Here is a 22,023-nt window from a genome sequence, read left to right on the forward strand (position 1 = left end):
CTGACCTCCAAACAATTCACAGCAACCAAGGAGCAGGTGCAAACATCTCACGTCCAGATGCTTGACAGACTGGCAGGAAAAGATACAGCAGTTTTTCCTCTCTAGGTCTAGGGATCTAGAACACAAAAAGAAGAGAATGTGACCCTTCATATCGCAAAGAAAAAGGCTGTCAAAGCCAGAAATAAACTTCAAATCACGGTGCTTAAACATCTCCAAAAAAGATGCTGCATAAATTCAAGGCAGATGATTAGTACATCTGTTTTCAAAGCCTGAGTCAGTTTTCCATTTCACCAAAAAACATTAACAGATTCCTGGATTTAGACAGTGAAATGATGCAGAGAGCTCAATGTTCATAACTAATATTTCCTCCCCACCCACACATATCCGAGAAACCAGTGGGTTTAGAGATGTTGGCTAAAAAATGGAGTCACACAAGGCCACACAACCAGTATTTAATACTAGTCTCAGATAAAGAGGCAGAAAAATAAGTGTCCAAATCAGATGAAGGGCACACATCCTAATTTAGAAATCCAGACCAATGCTAGACAGACTAAAACAGAGTCTGAATACAAAAGCAGTATCAGGGGAAGCCTAAGAAGTTTGCCTTTGAAACTTAAAATGGCAATAAGTGATTTAGAAGAATTTTCCAAAACAGGCTTTCCCAAACTTGCCTGAAAATAAGATGCATATCTACAGCATTTGTTTAAACAACAAACATTCCTGTGCAAACCTACTAAAATCAGAAAAAATTCAGGAGATCAATCTGGTAATCTGTATATTCAACAAGTGCTTTAAGTGACTCTTGGTATTAGTGAAATTTGGAAAACATTGTTCTAAAGGAGTTATTAGTAATCAGCTGCACAGATGCTATGGTGTCTGAATGGATATCAGCAAGAAGCTGATAAGTACATTTGTTAAATGTGACAGATTGGACACATGCATTTATCAATATACCCTTATAAAACACCCTTAAAATTACAGCAAAGGGATTTTTTTTAAGGCATAAACCTAAAAAAGCAAACAAAGAAAATGAGAAAGGCGACAATAGGAGAGAGAGAGAGGTCCACAAAATTTTGGAAGCTGGAAAGCAGATGTACTGGTGATAAATGCCTGCAACAGAAAGAAGCCAAGAAGCAAGCCGCCATTTTCACCACAGAATCTCAGAAAAGGCTCAGAAATTGGAGGCACCTGGTACCTCTATAAAAAGGGGGTGTGGGGGGTAGAACAGTAAGATTGGTTGAAAGTCTATGTAAGAAACAGAATCCTCCATCCCCTCCTTCCCCTCCCCATGGGGCCAGGAAGAAGATTGGAACAGATGAACCAGAGGGTCTCTATCAAGGGACCAGGCACAAATAAGGGTAGGCGTGTTATATTGAAAATAGAGGAATAAAGGTGAAAGTCTAACTACTCAACAGCGAGATCTCTCCCCACCTGCCCAGCTCTCTTTTCCCACCTGGTTCCAAAAACATCTGCTGCCAGACTTATACTCTCTAAGCAGGAGAATGAAGGAGTCCTCTGAGGAAAATGACCAGGCTGCCAATTTACCCTAAAGTGGTTCCCACCACTTGATGAGCCAGGATCCTACACTCAGAGCTTTTCAGTGCCTCATTCTTAAAAATGAACAGATGGACATTTCAGGAAAACCTCTAACATGAAAGACAGGAACCAAAACAAACAAAAAAGAATTCCTGTCACTATGCAGACATATTTATATATAAAATTCAAAGAAAAATAAAAAGGGCTCTTGAAAATTAAAAAATTGACAGCAGAAATGAAAAATACAAGAGTTGGAAGAAAAAGCTAAAGAAATCTCCCAAAAAACTGAACGAAGGAAAAGGTGAAAAATTGGTGAGAAAAGTAAAAAAAAATTAGACATCAGCCTAGGAGTTTCATCATCTAGAAAACAGGGGTTCCAGAAAGGAAGAAGAGAGATAATTATCAAAGAGGTAATATATTATAAAAGAAATACAAGAAAATTTCCCAGGACAGATAAATACAAGCTTCCAGACTCAAACGGCTCACTAAACGCCCACCGTAATGAATTTTAAAACATCCACACCAATGCACAGTATTTTTCTATTTTCTAATACTAGGGATAAAGGCAAAGTCCTAAAAGCTTCCAGAGAAAAAGCAGATCCCATACAAAGAATCCAGAGTCAGAATAGCATCAAATATCGCAATACTACTCAAAAGTCAGAACACCACAGAGCAATAGCTTAAAATTTCCACAGAAATATTATTTCCAACATAGAATTTTATACCCAGCCAAATTATTAACAAGTGTGAGGGTAAAAAGAGAAATTTCAGACATGCAAGACCTCAAAACCAGGCACCCCTCACCCCACAGACCCTTTTTCATAAAGCCTCTGGAAAAACTCCTCCACTAATGTGTTTGAATATATCTAAAGGAGATTTACACTTCTGTTAGTTTAGGGTTGAATTAGTGATTTAAGCCAAAAAAAAAGAATAATTATACAGACAGCAAACAAAGAATTGTACAAGGAAGGAAAAGTATTCATAGTACACATAGTCATTATATTGGGTGCTGAATGTTTTTTTCTTCCTCTTTTAGTAAACATTTACCTCTACTGCCTTCTAGACTCTTTTGTATAACTCAGGGGCTGAGGGCTTGGGAACTACATTCCCCAGAATCCCTTGCTAGTGGAGTCATAGTTTAGATTCCGCCAAAATGAGTCATTCACTCAAGAGCAGGAAGGTGGAAGACAGGCATTTGCCATTATTGCTTCTCCAGTACCAATGAACAGGTATGTGCCCTTGGACAGAAGGCAGATATGTGGTTTGCAGCAGTTTCCAACGTTCTCCTGCAAATCAACTCCTTTTGTATTTAAGGTAGCTAAAATTATTGACAGCTGTTTCTTTAATTCCTTGCAAGGCGGCTTTCCCTGACCTATGCTCCCCCTAGCCTACCAACATCTAAACCCTTGTATTAAATTTCTTCCTGCTTGAAATACCCAGAACGGTTTGTTTTCTTGATTGAGCCCTCACAAATATTATTTTTAAAAATATTATATTGGTTGAATCAAAATTGTGATGGATCTAAAATAAGGAAAAAAGCAGGAAGTGCTGAGGGTGGGAAGCAGAATGAGAAACCAAAAACATCATCTTCTAGAGTAGATATTCAACAGATAATATCTAAGAATTGAAAAATCAAGGAACAACAACATAAGCATACTGTTTAGAAATCTGGAGATAATTTACATCAGAAAAAAACCACTAAGAGTATTAATAAGTGGTTTTCTCTGAGAACAAAAAAAGAAACAAAGCTTTTATGTTTTTTGGTCTTAAATCTCATAGTATTGTTTGACTCCTTAAACTATGTACACTTACTATTTTGATAAAAATAAAGATTTAATTACTTTCTTAAAAAATTCCAATACTAACAATGTATATGCAAAATCAAGGTTCAGACTGATCAAAATTTCAAAAATAAGGTCAATATTAGATACATTATTAGACAGTTAAGGAGAGCAAAAATCTCAAATTTAAAAAATTAAAAAGCCACTACACTTGTGTGGGGTAAAGGACCTAACTTTAAGAAGGGTGGACTATGTCTCTGGCTCCAGAGAAATAACCCTTATAGTCACTGGGGTGCCTTGGTCTGGGATGTCCAGGCCATACCTGAGAATTTGTGTCGGCAAGTAGGGAATGGCCACACCAGAAAAGACTCAACTGGGAGGCCAATATCAACTAGCCTCAAGAGGCATGATTTAGCCTATCATGCAGAACTGACCATAAAAGCCCTGGACACTAAGGCTCGGAGAGATTCCTGGTTAACCAGAACTTCTGTTCTTGGGAGGGTGGTGCATCTCTTGGGACATGGAAGCTCTGCATTGGGAACTCTCCTAGACCTTGCCCAGTTGTCTCTTCATTTGTATCCTTTTGGGTTATAATAAATCTGTAGTCGTAAGTGTATTATATTCTCTGCAAGTTCTGTGAGCTATTCCAGTTAGTTATCGAACCCAAAGGGACAGTGGGAGCCTGTAAGTCATAAAGTAAAATGACTTATATGTCGTGTTAAGACATATAACTCCTAAGCTTGTAGCTGGCATCCTGAAGGGATAGTGGGAAACCAGCTCCAAACTGGTGGCTAATACGTAGAAGGTTGGGATGTGGTGTAGACTCCCCAAATTGGCAGCTGCTATCTGCCTATTTGGCAGTGTGAAGGATGGCGTCTCTTTAACTTGTGAGCTCTGACCTAGTTTCAATGGCTAGGGTCAGAGAAAGAGTGCGGCAGGGGTGGCTGGCAACAAGGATGGAGGAGCAGAAATGTGAGAACTGGATCAATCTTCATATTTTAGGTACTGGGTTCATGCTTATCCTTTAAGGATCGGGGATCAGCAGTTTGATTCTAGAAACTGTGTCTCAGATTCAACTCTAATGGAAGTCACTGACTAATGTGACCTGAATCTCTCCCACAGCCTGTGTGCAACCACAAAGTTTACGACCCCAGAGCTTACTCTATCACAGGCCAAACACGTGAGGAACTTCCAGGCCACTTTAAGAAGTCATGACCGAAAGTAAAAGCAAAGAACAAATAGAGGGATAAATCTTAAAATCAATTACCTTAGTCCTTTTTCTAGGTCTTATTTTCAATTTAACGCAACTAACTGAAAAACAAAAACAACGAACATCTGTTGCCAAAACATCTTTGGAAGTTCCAAGAACCTATTAATTAGGCTAAAAATGCTATCACAAGGCAGACTGAAATATAGTCACTGATTGCCAAAAACAGCTCTTTCTTCTCACTCTAGGCTAGCCGTATCTTGTATTACTAGCCCTCAACCTCCATGTGCCATTCTTCATTTGCACACCCCAAATACGAAAGTATAAAAACATATATACAGAACAGTCAGAAGTAAGGAAAACCCAGTGATGACAGTCTCCATTAAGAAGGGACCTGAAAGAAAACTTAAGGAGATGCTCCATAAAACGCTGATCCAGATTTCACAGGGACAGAAGTGTCATGCTTCATTTCAAAGATAATATATTAAGTCCCAACTTGCCACAGGTGATCTAATAACAAAGCTGTGACTTTCGCTGTTGAGGAGTCTCCTCTCTCACTCCAATACCCTTAAGCTATCAACAATACAGATGCTCATTGCTGAAATGCTGGAAAAATTTGCACATTTTCATTACTTGATCACTAGTGAGGGGCTGCTAAAACAAGAGTCTACTTAAAGTTATGAAAACAGAGCAAGCTGAACCAATTACACAAGAAAGGTACTAAATCAAACAGGGCCATCTGGGCTTGTGATTTCCTAACAAAAGTCAATATACTTGAAGATAAAAATGCTTTCATATATTTGGAGTTATAATGCCCCTTGGGCTTATGATTCATTTGCATGTCCAACAAGACTTATATGTTAAGACATATAACCTAAAATGATGGATTTGACAGAATACTATAGTCGCCAGTCCACGATAAGAACGTCTGTGATCTCTTCCCAGCCCCATGAGGAGTACAAAAATGTCAGTACTTCCTAGAACTAAATATGACTTCCGTTTCCTAAAGAGCAAGTCTGGCAAATTAAGAATCTCATCATCCCCCACAATCTAAGAATTGTTCCCCAATAATTATTAATCTGTAAACCAATTTTCAAGATCCTAAATTTTTTTTTATTGAACTTTAGATCAAGGTTTACAGAATAAATTAGTTTCTCATTAAACAGTTAGTACACATTGTTTTATGACACTGGTTAACAACCCGACAACATGTCAACACTCTCTCTTCTCAACCTTGGGTCCCCTATTACCAACTTTCCTGTCCCCTCCTGTCTTCTAGTCCTTGCCCCAGCGCCGTGCCCCTTTAGTCTCATTTTGTTTTATGGGCCCGTCCAATCTTTGGCTAAAGAGTGAATCTCAGAAGTGACTTCATTACTGGGCTGAAAGGGTATCCTGGGGCCATATTCCCAGGGTTTCTCCAGTCTCTGTCAGGCCAGCAAGTCCGGTCTTTACAAGATCCTAACATTTTAAGACCTAATCTAACCTCACAATTTCAAGAACCTACGTCAAGAATAAGGAGCTCTGGTGGCGCAATGGTTAAGCGTTCAGCTGCTAACCTAAAGGTCAGTCGTTTGACCACACCAGCAGCCCTGCGGGAGAAAAGACCAGTCGATCTGTTGCTGTAAAGATAATAGTCTAGGATACCCTATGGGGCAGTTCTACTCCGTCAAATAAGGTTGCTATGAATCAGAGCTGACTCAATGGAACACAACAACACTAATCAAAAAGAGGCTTTATCCAGGAAAATTCTTTAAAAATACATGTTCTACTGTACAACCACCAAACCTCCTCATGATATTGATGGTTTCTGCATCAACACTAGTAAACTAATACTTATGAGAAGAACTGACAGAAAAAAAAATATCCATTGTAAAGGTTGAATTCAAAATTCACTATTTATCCACTTTTTAGGAGAGCCCACATCTCTCAAGCCTTGCCTCCTACCTCTCTGTTTCTCACTCCCTAAGCTCTGGCGCAGTGGTTAAGCGTTCGGCCGCTGATCAAAAGGGCAACAGTTTGAATCCACCAGCTGCTCCTTGGAAACACTAGGAGGTAGTTCTGCTCTGTCCTTTACGGTCGCTATGCGTTGGAATTGACTCAATGGCAATGGGTTTAAGCTCCTACCAAGAAGCCCTGGTGGTACAATGGTTGAGCACTCGGCTGCTAACCAAAAGGTTGGTGGTTCGAACCCACCAGCAGCTCCACAGGAAAAAAGACAGTGAAATTGACTCAACAGCACATAACAAGTTCCAACCACAGTGGAATTTCTTTCAATTCCTAAAATACCCAGGTTCCTTCCTCCCTAAGGACCTTCACCTATGCCATTTCTTCCGCCTAGAAAAGTCTTATCTCTTCCCACTCATCCTTTAGCTTTCAGCCTTAAAAGTTACTTTCTCCTTTTTTTCCGGCTGGAACCATGGAGGGTGTCGAAGAGAAGAAAAAGAAGGTTCCTGATGTGCCAGAAACCCTTAAGAAAAAGCGAAGGAATTTCGCAGAACTAAAGATCAAGAGCCTGAGAAAGAAGTTTGCCCAAAAGATGCTTCGAAAGGCAAGGAGGAAGCTTATCTATGAAAAAACTAAGCACTATCACAAGGAATATAGGCAGATGTACAGGACTGAAATTCGAATGGCTAGGATGGCAAGAAAAACTGGCAACTTCTATGTACCTGTGGAACCCAAGTTGGCACTTGTTACCAGGATCAGAGGTATCAATGGTGTGAGCCCAAAGGTTCGAAAGGTGTTGCAGCCAGATCTTCAATGGCACCTTTGTTAAGCTCAACAAGGCTTCAATCAACATGCTGAGAATTGTGGAACCATATATTGCGTGGGGATAACCAAACCTGAAGTCAGTGAATGAACTGATCTATAAGCGTGGTTATGGCAAGATCAATAAGAAGCGAATTGCCCTGACAGATAACACTTTGATTGCGTGATCTCTTGGTAAATATGGCATCATCTGCATGGAGGATCTGATTCATGAGATCTATACTGTTGGGAAACGCTTCAAAGAAGCAAACAACTTCCTGTGGCCCTTCAAATTATCTTCTCCACGACGTGGAATGAAGAAAAAGACCACCCATTTTGTAGAAGGTGGAGATGCTGGCAACAGGGAAGACCAGATCAACAGGCTTATTAGAAGGATGAACTAAGGTGTCTACCGTGATTATTTTTGTAATCTGGTCAGTTAATAAAACTGTAACTGCTTTCAAATTGAAAAAAAAAAAAAGTTACTTCCTTAGGGACCTTTCCTGACTGTCCTCCCTCCCAATCAACCCGGGTTAGGCTTTCCATTAGTTGTCCCCACAGCATTTATAAGCAACAATAATTAATTACTTGCTTAACAGTCTTTCCCACTGGACCATAATTTCCATGAGGACAAGCACTGAGTCAGTTTTGTTCACTGCTGTATCTCCAGCACCTAACACAATGCTTTGCACATAAATGAGTAACAAGGGTCAAAAAGCTATCAGCTTCAGCAATTCTAAGAATTTATCCTGCAGATACGGTTGCATATCCAGAGGGTCAAATATACATGGTTATTCACTGGAGCATAGTTTGTAACTGCAAAAGACTGGAAACAGTTTAAATGTCCATCAGTACTGGGCCAGTAAATACAATGCCAAATCTCTTTATCACTGATAGAAAATGACTGTCAAAAGATATTAAATAAAAAAAAAAAAAAGATGTAAATAGTACAAACAGTGTGATACAATTATTTTTTTTTAAAAAGCAAGAAATGTATATATTTGCTTTATATGTACATGGTATCTCTGGAAAGAATCTTAAGACTCTTAAACTGATAACATTAGTTGCCTCTAGGAAGATGAACTGGGTAAATGAGTAGACAAAGGTAGACGGTAAACTAATCACTATATACCCTTTTTTACCTTTTGAATTGTGAACCATATGTATGATCTATTCAAAAAAGAAAACTTGCCAAAAATGTTCCTATCCTTATTTCTAAGACAGTGGTAAAAACAGTTTAAATACTTCATACCTGGATTTCAGACAACAAACATCTGGTCTACTGGCTGAGCATTGGGAAGGCAAAAGTGGAAAGAAGGAAAATTCACTTATCCACAAATCTCAGATATCTTGCTCATACTAAATTGTATCCCTTTAGAATAAAATTCCATTTTTTAAAACTAATTGTCTCATTCTGAATAAATATGGAGAATGTTTTCAGTCAAAGGGGATTGTTGGATTTAGTCTTTTTTTTATAAGCAGAGAAAGTAGGTCGGAAAATTTGCACTGAGAAATATAAATACTGACTAAAAACACAGGAATTACATTCGTTACAAAAAAAACCCTTGCCGTTGAGTCGATTATTCCAACTCATAGTGACCCTACAGGACACAGTAGAACCGCCCTATAGGGTTTCTAAGGAGCAGCTGGTGGATTCAAACCTTTTGGTTAGGAGCCGAATGATTAAGCAATGCGCCACCAGGGCTCCTACACTCATTAAGGGACTTCAAATTCTAGATGGACCTTAACATGAATCCATGAAGTTCAAGAAAATAAAAAAAATTTTTTAAACCAATTTTAAGAATGAGGAAGAAACCTGCACATATTCCTTAAATATACAGATGTGCCAAGCATTTAAGATGTTCTTCAGGAAAGAAAAAGCTGTGACTGGGTTGAAACAATTCCAATAATCATATTTCCTACCATAATCAAAGCCCTGTAACCACAATCAAAACCTCTGAGATCTAAACTTGCTCGTTTCTCGAACATGCATGTCAGGAACAGAATACTTTAGAATAATGATGGCAAGAGAAAGCTGAATCTAGGGCCATCAATAAGAGGCTTCATTTTGGGAGTAACGCCAATGTCACAAGGGTCATGGTCATCAACTGCAGGAAATGATCTTCATAATCCATCCCCAAACCTATGGGAGACAGTTATCTTCAGCTAAATTATCCCCTGAAAAACAAAATGTATTTACTAAGTAAAATCTTAAGCGATCTAAGACTGACATGTTGTTAGCTGCCAACAACTCATGGTGATTCCATATACAAAACAGGACCGTTGTGATCCATAGGGTTTTCACTGGTTGATTTCCAGAAGTAGATCACCAGGTCTTTATTCCTAGTCTTTCTTATTCTGCAAGCTCCCCAAAACCCACTCAGCATTGTGGCAACACGCAAGCCTCCACTGACAGATGAGTGGTAGCTACACTCAAAGTACACTGGCCAGGAATGGAACCCAGGTCTCCCACACGGAAGGCGAGAATTCTACCACCGAGCCACCACTGCCCTCTAAGACTGACATAACCAAAAAAATCAAACTCAGTGCCGTCGAGTTGATTCCGACTCAGAGCGACCCTATACGACAGAGCAGAACTGCCCCATAGAGTTTCCAAGGAGCGCCTGGTGGATTCGAACTGCCAACCCTTTGGTTAGCAGCCGCAGCACTTAACCAGTACACCACCAGGGTTTCCAAGACTGACATAGACATTAGCAAATGTATCACCTTTTTTCCTAGTAACATTGCTTTCCCCCATAAAGTTCTATTCAACATTTTTTAATATCCCTTTATAGATTACATTAAGAACTCCTCATAAGTTTAGTCTATGGCTCCACAGGCTCAAGGTTTGAGAGTGAAACTGGGGGGAAATATTGCCGCAAATACTAAGTCTCTCTTCCTCAATGCCCTGGACATTCAAACTGTGCAGTCAAAGACACTGATTACCAGATGATTAAGAAACAAACTCTGAATTTAGAAGAACTATAAAGAATTGCAAGAACATTCAGTAAAGAGTACTGCCTCTATTTCCTTGCAGAACACCTCATTTTGACACAGAACGCCCCACCTACTCTAATCAGGGGAACATCCCTCAAGAGACAGTTAACTGCAACCCTGCCAACTTCTGCTCGGGAGTTGTGTGAAGCATAGTAGCAACAACAGCCTACTTCAAGAAGATTAACAGTCACACTCAAGAAGAAAAGAAGTTATTTGGCAAAGGGATGCATGTTGCCAAAATGTTAGTCACAGCTTCAAGGGCCCAGTTGTATGTCTCCGCAACTATTCTTTGCTTTGACAAGAGTCCATTCCCTGGCCCAGGAAACTCAGCTCAGCTTCTGTCACGCTCTCCATTTGGAGCAGTCAAGGATTCTTTCATTTGGTGGTGTCAAACTGTGACACAGACAAGATGTCCACCAGAGACTAAAAAAGTGGGGAAAAAATGTGTAATTTGCTATTTTCCACTTAGAAGTGGTTCAATGGAAAAACGTGAGAAGGTAGGAAAAATAGAAAAACATTATGTTAAATAAGCAGGCTATACCAAAAGCTTGCCCAGAGCTCTGAGCCTCCATAACTTATCTCAAAGCCCTCTTAATTACAATTTGAAAAGATACACTGTAGGGTGAAATGACAGTATAATATCTAGCAGATTTTTACTCCAAATAAATATGTATACTTTATTGTCTACAGCTCATCCTGGGGTTGGTATAAAGACTATGGTTTGCTGAAGCAGCCTGAACCAGCAGTCCATGAATTTCAGAATTACTTTAGATCAACAGGAAAACAGACTCAAGTACACCAGGTCACTCTCATCATCAGACAGCCCAAAGAGTCAAGAAAGAACAAGTGACAATTTTCTCCTCATTAGGAACAAGGACTTCTCTCTTCCATTCTTCAATGCCATTAATAAAATCTGAGAACCCTATTGTTCACAATACCTTCCACCCTCCCCTGCATTTCACCTTTGCCCTGACATCACATAACTAATCAGTAGCAACTAGAATAAACACTACTCTGTATCAAGGGAGGCAAAACTAGAATCTGCCCCCTCTTAAGCAAATCCACATCAAACTGCAGAAATGCCAACACTTCCAGGAACACATCTTCTAAGCTAAACAAGTTCACCTATAGGCAAAGTTTTTAGAGCTTTATACCCAAAGAAATAAAACTAGAACAGTCAGGATTTCAAAGGAGTAACAACCCCACTGGTCCCACCAACAGGCAGCTATGCCAAAGTGATTGGACCAAAGCAAAAAGCTCAACTGTCTAAAATACTATTTATCCTTGATCTCTCATAGACTCATGAAGAAATTCAGTGTTCGTCAGGAGTAAAATACTGTGGCAACTAGAAAATAAAACACTGCATTCTCCCACAGTCCCCACCAACCGACCTCATTCATGCCAACTCTAAACTCCCTATCTCCATTTTGATGGCAGCCAACACAATGCAACACAATAATATAAAATTTTGACTGATAAAAGTTAACATTAAGAAAGGAGAATTTAAAAACCAACTCTTCCCAGGCACATAAAAATGCAGCGTATGCTGAGGAAGAAACTGAGGATATGTCTCCTAAATATCAGTATCTCAACTTTGTGTTTGGAAATCACTTTTTTTTGCAACCACTTTAAAGATTCTCACTTGGTTAACAGAATCTTTTAGAGGCAGGGAGGGAAGAGACCTATATTTCAAAGGGGGAGAAAAAACGAGGCACTTAATGATTTGCCAAAGAGTTACTCAGTAAATCAGGAGGTAGGCTAGGACAGTCCTTATTCCCTGGGATCCTCTTCTGATTTGTAAAGGAGTTAAAAAAAAAAAAAAAAAAAGTCTCCAAAAACATTCAGTAAGTCGTTCAGAAACCAAAACTGTGAGACAAAAATTACAGCAAGAAAAGAGGGGGATGGGCCCTGGGGGAGGCCAAAGCAGTAAGATCATTCAAATCCCCTTAAAATTATGAATTCCTGCACATATCAGCTTCTTCCGGGTCCTTACCCCAATGTTATTCTTTAAGAATGTTTCTTCCTGATGAGCAGCCCAACCACACACACTGCCCACATTCAACACTTTCAGATTTTCCATCTTCCCTCACTTCACTTGTCACTTCCCCTCACTCCAACATGAACCCTTAATTTTAGATGCTCCCGTGCGCATCTCAACAGCTCTCCATCCAACCTTTAACTCAATTCTGATTCTTTCTCAACGAACGCTCTTAAGAGTCCCTCTAGCGTAAGCAGTTTCCCGAGTCATCCTCCCAACCACAGGTTTTCACCCGGCTCAATCCCCGAAAAGTCACAACTGGCCTCCTCACCCAGAGCATCCTGCTAATTACCTGTTCCCAACAGGTCCTCCCTCCCCGTCTCCCTTTTAGCGCACGGTTACCTCGTTCCGCACCCTGAGTTCCCGTCTTACTCGCCTTACTCAACCCTTCAGGATCCCTTATTTCCTGTCTCTCAGCAGCCTTCCTCTTCATTTTCAGTCTGCGCTCGCCCCACACCAATTCCGGACCACTCCTCCCTACTTAGATTCCACACGCCCCCTCTCCTCCGGGTTCTTCAGACCCAGCCCCAAGCCCCTTCCCTCAGGCCCCGCCCCCAGGCCCCTATCCCCTTCAGGCCCCTCCTCCAACGCGCCCCTCTCTCCTCAAGCCCCGCCCCAATCCCCACTCCCCAGCTCTTCCTAGCCCTTAGGTCCGCAGGTCACCGCAGCGACGGACCCAGTCGCCCCGGCCTCTTCCTAACCTGGCCGCAGTTGCTCCGAGAGCGAATCCTCCACCACCTCCGCTCCGGCTTGGTCCCGTCCCACTCGCCCCCCGGCAAGCTCCCTTTCTAGCCGCCGCCGCCCCTTTTCCAACCCGGAAATGGATCTGCTCCCACCGTCCCCAGCGTCCGCGAACAAAATGGAGGCGGGGGAAAAAAGGAGGAGGGGAGCAGGGAGCGAAGAGAGGCTACACGCATGCGCTTCTGGAAGGCCCGCCCCTGTCGGCTCACGTAAAGGCGGAAGCGGTCTGTTCGGCCCCCATCTTGAGAAGGTCACAGAAATTCCGTTTGCTAACTGAAGGGAGGATTTCCAGCTTTAGCTGCAATTGGAATCACCATCACCTGGAAAACTAACCAAACACTGATGCCTAGTTCCACCCCCGGAGATTCTGATTTGTTGTTCTGGGCTGTGGGTTAGGCATTGGAACATTTAAAATTCTGCAGGTAATTGTAACGTGTTGCAAAGGTGGAGAACCACTGAGCTAGAGTCTTTCATGAGTATACATTTTATACGTCTTTATTCCACCGCACTCCTCCACACCTCCTCCCTAATCCCGAGGTAACGAAGAACCTGTCTCAGCCAACCTTGTAAGGGCCCAATAGTTAAACTCCGGTTGTCATGGCAACAGGGGCAGGTCCTGCTAACAGGTCATCGTTTACGTCATCTTAACCACCTAACCCAAGGGTTCCGCGGCGTTCAGGAATGGGGGGTGATGTTGCATGGGTCAGGGGAGGAGTGCTACGCCCTCCCTGGCAGGGCTGCTGTTGACTGAGAATCTCCCCCTAGACCACCCAGTGCAACCACCCTCATTGTCTTATATCCTCAAAATGCTCTTCTTTGGGTCTCTCCATCATCCTTCCTAGCACCAAATCCGAAGTAAGAGGACAAGATTGGGATTTAGGTCCCACTGCTTGCTAGCTGTGTGGCCTTGGGCTTTAGCTACCCTAACTGTAACACGGAGGTAATAGTGCCTACCCCGTCTCCCTCATAGTATTGTTGGAAGCCTCCAATCAGATAATGAATAGGGAAGCACAAGTGATAAACCGTCAGTTATTATTTTTGTTTTCCTTGTGTTCTGCCACTACCCACTAGTTGTTGTTGTTGTTGTTGTTAGGTGCCGTTGAGTCAGTTCTGACTCATAGCGAGCCTGTGCACAACAGAACTACCCACTTAGTCAAGTAAATGTCACAACCTTCATTGCATTCATTGAGTATCTGCTGTGGGTCAGACACTGTCCTAGGCACCAAGAGATGCCTACTGGGGTGACTAAGACAGAGCCTCTGCCTCCAGGAACTCACTGTGTGGTAGGCAGACTGACATGTAAACAGCTAGCAGAGATACAAGTCAGCATGTGATTAGTGCCATGGGGACATACATGCTGTGGGGCATCAGACAATGGAGTGATTAATTCTTGCTAAAGAATGGGATAAGATTTCATAAATGGTTTTGAACTTGACCTTAAAGGATGAGTAGAATTTTATTACTAATCAGAGAAGACAGGGAGCACATTGCAGGCATAGGAATCAGTGGGGGCAAAGGTAAAGATTTTCAGGTATGTAGTTTTTTAGTCTTACATTCCTAAAGGTGTTGTGATTAGGCCAGAGAGATGGTAGATCTAAACTCCTTACCAGAGCCTCCTAGCTCTTCAGCCTCCTCTCCTCCCTGTCCCCTCCTCACTCACTACACACTATGCACACCTGCTTTCTAACACTGCAATGTACCAAGCGGTTCCTACCTCAGGACCTATATACTGGCTATTCTTTGCCCCATCCTCATTTTTTGAGGCCTCACTCAAATGTCCCTTCCTCAGAGGGCATTCCCTGCCCACCATAGAAGATATAGGGAGGTAGTCAGATGCTTGCACTCATGCTTAGAATTATGAAGACTGCAACAGGTACAAATGCAGATCGATCCAGCAGTGTTGTGGTGGGCATTGTTGGCATTGGTGTTGTGATTTTCCAAAATGCTGAACAACTCTTGGTAAAGTTCTAAACAATACAAAACAATTTACAAAGTGGTCACATTCCTGGAAAAGACAGGTTATATGCAAATTACATGCACAAAATATTTTGTGTTTGTAGTTTCCTTTTTTGGTTATATGACAAGCCAGATACTTGGAAGACCTTCCCCCTAAAAACAACTAAGAATCCTGGATAAGACATTTAAAAAATCTTAAATACATTGACAAGCTGCTAAAAAGGTAAGCAATTTTCAAGGCAAAACAAAGTAATTGAAGGCAGAGAGTAAGTGGAACACTGAAGCAGGCTTTTGCTCTGAGGGCACTTGCCTAACTAGGTGAACCTGAGCTTTTGTCAGTGTCTCATGGAAAAAGGAAACACCGTAGAATCTCTTCAACAGCCCCCTCCTCCCTTGGGTGTAGGGTTAATGGAGATAGAGTCTAGGCTAAGGTAATTATAAATAGACTTTTTCGCATAGAATATTGAGCAGGACATTCAAAAGTCTTGTGGAACCCAGGATAATTCTTGGTTGCATGGAACCATCCCTTGCATTGCGTTCTCTAGCATCTTTGACCCTTGCCCACCAAATGCAAGTAGCACATCCTAATCATTGTAATAAACAAAAAGAGCTCCACAAATTTCCAAAGTGCCACTGTGGAGAACCACTGTCCCTTGCCACACTATCAAGTTGACAACGGCAAATTGTAAAGGACTTTATTGTCTATTGAAAAGCTTAGAGTTTATCTTGTCTGTGAGAAGAAATTGTTGAAAGGCTTAAGCAGAGAAATGCCACAACTCACTTTGCATTCTAGAAAGATCTCTCTGATTGCAGCCTGGGAGACAGTTTAGATGAGACAAGGTTGGAAAGATGAAACCAGTTGGAAAGCTGGTGTAGCAGTCCAGGTGAGAGATGACAGGTGCCTGAACTGAGTGGCAGCTGGTCACTGGCGGAACACAAAGGCTTCAGAGGCAGGGCTACCTGGAGTCTCAGTTCTCTGTGCTGCTGAAAACGGTGAGACCTTGAGCAAGTTATTCAACTTCCACTGGCCTCAAGATCCCCATCTGCAAAATTTAGATAAGATTAAATGGAACGCATCACAAGTGTTTACACACATGGAAAGTACTCACTAATATTAGCTGTGATCATTATTAGGGTGTCAGCAGTGGGGATGGAGAGAAGTAATTCTAGACATATTTAAGGGGTGGAACGTGGGGACTGAAAAGAAGGAGAAGCCAAAGATTATCCCTAAGTTTCTATCTTAAACTCTAGTGTGGAGATGAGGCTAACGCTTAGCTGGAGAGTGTCAAAGAAGAAAAGGAGGGGCTGGACTGGTTAAGGAGCCTGAGGAGCCTGGTGGGACATCCAAGAAGTGAGGTCCAGTATTCCATGGTATGTTTGAGTCTAGAGATTTGGAAATCACAACCTATGGTAGTCTCCAAAGATGGCCCCTAACAAACCAGGGCTCCTGGTCTTCATTAATTTGGCTGGCCTGTGACTCCATTTAACCTATGGAAAGAAACAGAAATGATGCTGTACCAGGTCCAGACCTAGGCCTTAAGAAAACCCGGAACCTTCCATTTGTGTTTTTGGGACCCCTAGGCTCCCATGGATTGACACAGTGGCTGCAACAATGAGCTCAAGCATAACAACGATTGTAAGGATGGCTCAGGACTGGGCAGTGTTTCGTTCTGTTGTGCATGGGGTCGCTATGAGTCAGAACCGACTTGACGGCACCTAACAACAACAACAACAGGCTCCCATGAGGAGCCCTGGTGGCGCAGTGGTTAAGCATTCAACTGCTAAACAAAGGTCAGCAGTTCAAATCCACCAGCCACTCTTGGAAGGAAAAATGTGGCAGTCTGCTTCCGTAAAGATGACAGCCTTGGAAACCCCAAGGGGCAGTCCTACTCTGTCCTGTAGGGTTGCTATGAGCCAGAATTGATGTGACGGCAATGGGTTCGGGTAGGCTCCCATGTAAGAAATTGGCTACTCTGCTGCAGAGACCACCTGGAGGGAGAGGCTTTGAGACTACATGGAGAGAGAGAGAGCCACCTGTCCCAGCGTTTCTGCTGTTCCCACCAGACCACCAGACATATGAGGGAGCCATCCTGAACACTTCAACTTCCCCTCCTCTTACCTGCGGCCACATAAGAGACCCCAAGTGAGATCAGCAAAACTGTCCAGCTCAGTCCCAGTCAACTCGGAGAATCTTGAGAAATTATGAAATGGTTGTTGTTTTAAGTTACTGAGTTTAAAGTTACTTATACAGCAATAGGTTCCAAAACAGAAGTATAAGGATAAAATCAAAGGCAAGATTTATAAAGAAACGTGAAGAAGGTTTAGGGTCAAGCCCAATGAATGCCACATGCAAGGACCAGGCTGAGGGAGGAGGCCAGCAAGGGAGACTGAGAAGGAGAGGGCAGAGGGAAACCCCGGGGTCATAGTGTCCTGAAAGCAGTGATGAGTGAGGAAGGAAAAATGGTCAGAAATATCAAACGCTAGCGAGAACAACAGTAAGATAAGTGTCCCTTAGATTTGGTAACATGGGAGTCATTGGCGACCTTGACAAGAACAGTTTCAGGAAGCCATGAAGGCAGAAGCAAGATTGCACTGGGTTGAAGAATGAAGGGAAATACAGAAAAGCAAAACCAAACAAACTAGAGTTGTACGTATTGACCTGGCTGGATCTCACAAGTATAATGCTGAAGAGGGAAAAATTGCTGAAGAGCACATCCGGCAAGATAGTATTTATATAAAGTTTAAAATATGCAAATATAAAGAATTCTTGTTCATGACGACCTTATGTCTAACAGAATGAAACGTTGCCTGCCAGGTTGCAATGACTTAATACCAAAAAAAAAAAAAGAAAGTAAACTACCTCATTAATATAAAAAAAAAATTTTTTTTATATGTAGAAATGATAATCCTTTGCATATTGAGTTAAATAAAATATATCATTAAAATTAACCTGTTTCTTTTTACTTTTTTAATGTGACTAGAAAATCTTTAAATTGCGTTTGTAGCCACATATTTGTATTAGATAGTACTGCTCTGGACAACTTACAACTTACACTACATAAAACCACACCCAAACCCACTGCCATTGAGTAGATTCCAACTCATAGTGACCCCACAGGGCTTCCAAGGCCGTAAACCTCTACTGAAGCAGTTTGGCACATCTTTCTCTGGATGGGGGGCTGCTGATGGTTTTGAGCAGCCAATCTTTCGGTTAGCAGTCAATCCTTTAACCACTTGACCACCAGGGCTCTTTTTTACACAATATATAGAGGGGATGAAAGTGGAAGTTAAGCGACATCGTGGGGAAACAACCAGACAAATCAAGAATTTAGGACATTTTAAAAACGTGAACTTCAAAAAGTCAATGTCATGGAAAAAAAAAAAGGAGAGCTATTCTAGATTTAAGGAGACTAAAGGGATATAACAACCAGATGCAATGCATGAACCTTAATTGGGTCAGCATTTATAAAAAAAAGTTTTTAAAAAGATTTTTAAAACAACTTGGGAAATCCAAATAGAGACTGAATATTAGATGATATGGAATTATTATTGATTTTCTTAGGTATGATAATGATGTGGTGGACATGTAGGAGAATGTCCTTCTTAGGAGATTTCTGCTAAGGAACTTGGGAGTGAAGTGATAATATTTGTAACTTATTTTCAAACAGCTCAGAAAAAAAGAAAATGTGTGCGTGTAGAGAGAGAGAAGCAAATTTAGCAAAATGTTAATTATGGAATCTAGGAAGGCTGAAGAGCTTTTATTGAGTTATCTTCCAGCTTTTCTATGTTTGAAATTTTCCATGACACAAAGTTGGGGAAACAAGACAAAATGAAGAAGGAATTAATGGGAGATGAGGAAGTGGAGACAACCCTTTCAAGAAGTTTGGCCATAAACAAAAATGAGAAGGAGACAGTAGCTAGAATAGGCATGTAGGATCAATTTTTTTTTTTTTTAACAGAGATTTGAGAGAATTTAAGTGTTAATATTTGCTCACATGGCACAACACAAAATGAGAAGCAGCAGCTGCAAACATCCAGTAGTAATCGAAACGTGGAATATATGAAGTATGAATCAAGGAAAATTGGAAGTCATCAAAAATGAAATGGAACACTTGAAGATCGATATCTTAGGCATTAAAACTCATCGCCGTTGAGTTGATTCTGATTCATAGTGACCCTATAGCATTAAAAAAAATGAGTTGAAATGGACTGGTATTGGCCGTTTAGAATCGGACAATGATATGGTCTACTATAATGGGAATGACAAATTGGAGAGGAGTGACGCCGAATTCATTGTCAAAAAGAACATTTCAAGATCAATCCTGAAGTACAACGCTGTCAGTGATAGGATAATATCCATATGCCTACAAGGAAGACCAGTTAATACAACTATTATTCCAATTTATGCACCAACCACTAATGCCAACAACATAAACCGAGACTATACATGGCACCTCGCCCATACACAAGGAACTCACCCAATGGAATACACAGGAATCAAATCTGCTACATCTGTGGAAAGAGACGATGGAAAAGCACAGTATCATCAGTCAGAGCAAGGCCAGAGGCCAACTGTGGAACAGATCATCAATTGCTCCTTTGCAAGTTCAAGTTGAAGGTGAAGAAAATTAAAAGAAGCCCACAAGAGCCAAAGTACAACCTTGAGTATATCCCACCTGAATTTAGAGGTCATCTCAAGAATAGATTTGACACGTTGAACATTAATGACCGAAGACTAGACTAGTTGTAGAATGAACATCAAGGACATCATCCATGAAGAAAGAGGAAGGTCATTAAAAAGACAGGAAAAAAAGAATGCAAACCAAAATGGTTGTTAGAACAGACTCTGAAACTTGCTCTTGAATATAGAGTAGCCAAAGTGAATGGAAGAAATTATGAAGTAAAAAAGCAGAATAGAAGATTTCGAAGGGTGGCCCAAGAAGACAAAATAAATATTATAATGAAATGTGCAAAGAACTGGAGTTAGAAAACCAAAAGGGAAAAACAAGCTCAGCATTTCTCAAGCTGAAAGAACTGAAGAAAAAATTTGAGCCTTGAGTTCCAATATTGAAGGGTTTTATGGCCAAAATATTGAACAACCCAGGAAGCACCAAAAGAAAGTGGAAGGAATATACAGAATCACTGTACCAAAAAGAACTGATGGACATTCAACCATTTCAGGAGGTAGCATATGATCAAGAACTGAAGGTACTGAAGGAACAAGTCCAAGCTGCACTGAAGAAAAAAAGACATTGGTGAAAAACAAGGCTCCAGAAATTGATGGAGTATCAATTGAGATTTTTCAACAAATGGATGCAATGCTGGAAGCGCTTATTCATCCATGCTAAGAAACTTGGAAGACAGCTGCCTGGTCAACCGCCTGGAAGAGACCCAATACATACCCACTCCAAAGAAAGGTGATCCAACAGAATGCAGAAATTATCAAACAATATCATTAATACCGCATGCAAGTAAAATCTTGATAAAGACAATTAAAAAACGGTTACGGCAGTACATTGACAGGGAACTGCCAGAAATTCAAGCCAGATTCAGAAGAGGATGTGGAACAAGGGATATCATTGCTGATGTCAGATAGATCTTGGCTGAAAGCAGAGAATACCAGAAAGATGCTTACATGTGTTTTATCAACTATGCAAAGGCATTCCACTGTGTGGATCATAACAGATTATGGATAACATTTCAAAGACCAGGCATTCCAGAACACTTAATTGTGCTCATGAGGAACCTGTACATTGACCAAAAGGCACTTGTTCGAACAGACTAAGAGGATGCTAAACAAAAAAAAACCAAACCCAGTGCCGTCGAGTTGATTCTGACTCATAGAGACCCTATAAGACAGAGTAGAACTGCCCCATAGAGTTTCCAAGGAGCACCTGGCGGATTTGAACTGCCAACACTTTCATTAGCAGCCGTAGCGCTTAACCACTATGCCACCAGGGCTGCGTGGTTTAAAGTCAGGAAAAGTGTGCATCAGGGTTTATATCCTTTCACCGTACTTAGTCTGTATGCTGAGCAAATAATCCAGGAAGCTTGACTATACGAATAAGAATGGGGCATCAGGATTGGAGGAAAACTCATTAACAACCTGCATTATGCAGATGACACAGTCTTGCTTGCTGAAAGTGAAGAGGACTTGAAGCATTTTAGTAATGAAGATCAAAGACCACAGCCTTCAGCATGGAATTACACCTCAACATAAGGAAAACAAAAGTCCTCACAATTGGACCGATAAGCAACATCGTGATAAAAGGAGAAAATATTGAAGTTGTCAAGGATTTCATTTTTCTTGGATCCACAGTCAACACCCATGGAAACAGTAGTCAAGAAATCAAATGAGCTTTCATTGGTCGAGTCAGCGGCAAAACACCACTTTAAAGTATTAAAAAGCAAAGATGTCACTTTGAGGGCTAAAGTGCACCTGACCCAAGCCATGGTATTTTCAATCACCACATATGCTTATGAAAGCTGGACAATGAATAAGGAAGACCAAAGAAGAATTGATGCATTTGAATTATGGTTTTGGGGAAGAATATTGAATATATCAGGGACTGCCAGAAGAAGGAGCAAATCTGTCTCGGAAGAAATACAGCCAGAATTCTCCTTAGAAGCAAGGATGGTGAGACTTTGTTTCATGTACTTTGAACATGTTATCAGGAGGGGCCAGTCCCTGGAGAAGGACATGTCTGGTAAGGTAGAGGGTCAGTGAAAAAGAGGAAGATCCTCAGTGAAATGGATTGACACAGTAGCTGCAAGAACAGGCTCGAACATAGCAATGATTGTGAGGATGGCATAGTACTCGGCCGCGTTTCATTCTGTTATACATAAAGTCACTATGAGTCGGAACCAATTCAATGGCACTTAACAACAGCAACAAATACTAAATGCGAAAGAACCAGTGGAGGAAAAGACTGAAGATACAAGTTATTGGGGTCAAATACCCAGTTCATGCTTGGGAATAAATTCTCTTAGTGTCCAAAGGGCTTCAAGGCTTCCCCAAGAAA

The 22,023-nt window shown here is 41.2% G+C and overlaps 1 protein-coding gene and 1 pseudogene across 3 annotated transcripts in view; one reads left to right on the forward strand and one right to left on the reverse strand.

Moving 5' to 3' along the window:
• Nucleotides 1–13,165, reverse strand: part of WIPF2 (WAS/WASL interacting protein family member 2) — a 39,261-nt gene extending 26,096 nt beyond the window's left edge. Inside the window, exons 1-2 of one of the 3 annotated variants that reach the window (XM_010594423.3) lie at nt 13,006–13,165; nt 6–115 (exon numbers count right to left, since the gene is read on the reverse strand). The gene's annotated coding sequence lies outside the window, so the exon portion shown is untranslated. The remainder of the gene's footprint in view (nt 1–5; nt 116–13,005) is intronic. The other 2 variants (XM_023553670.2, XM_010594422.3) reach the window with 2 other exon arrangements.
• LOC100665903 (large ribosomal subunit protein uL30-like) lies at nt 6,916–7,766 on the forward strand (annotated as a pseudogene).
• Nucleotides 13,166–22,023: the final 8,858 nt, after the last annotated feature.

This window comes from Loxodonta africana, chromosome 18, assembly GCF_030014295.1.
Source record: "Loxodonta africana isolate mLoxAfr1 chromosome 18, mLoxAfr1.hap2, whole genome shotgun sequence".
NCBI lineage: Eukaryota > Metazoa > Chordata > Mammalia > Proboscidea > Elephantidae > Loxodonta > Loxodonta africana.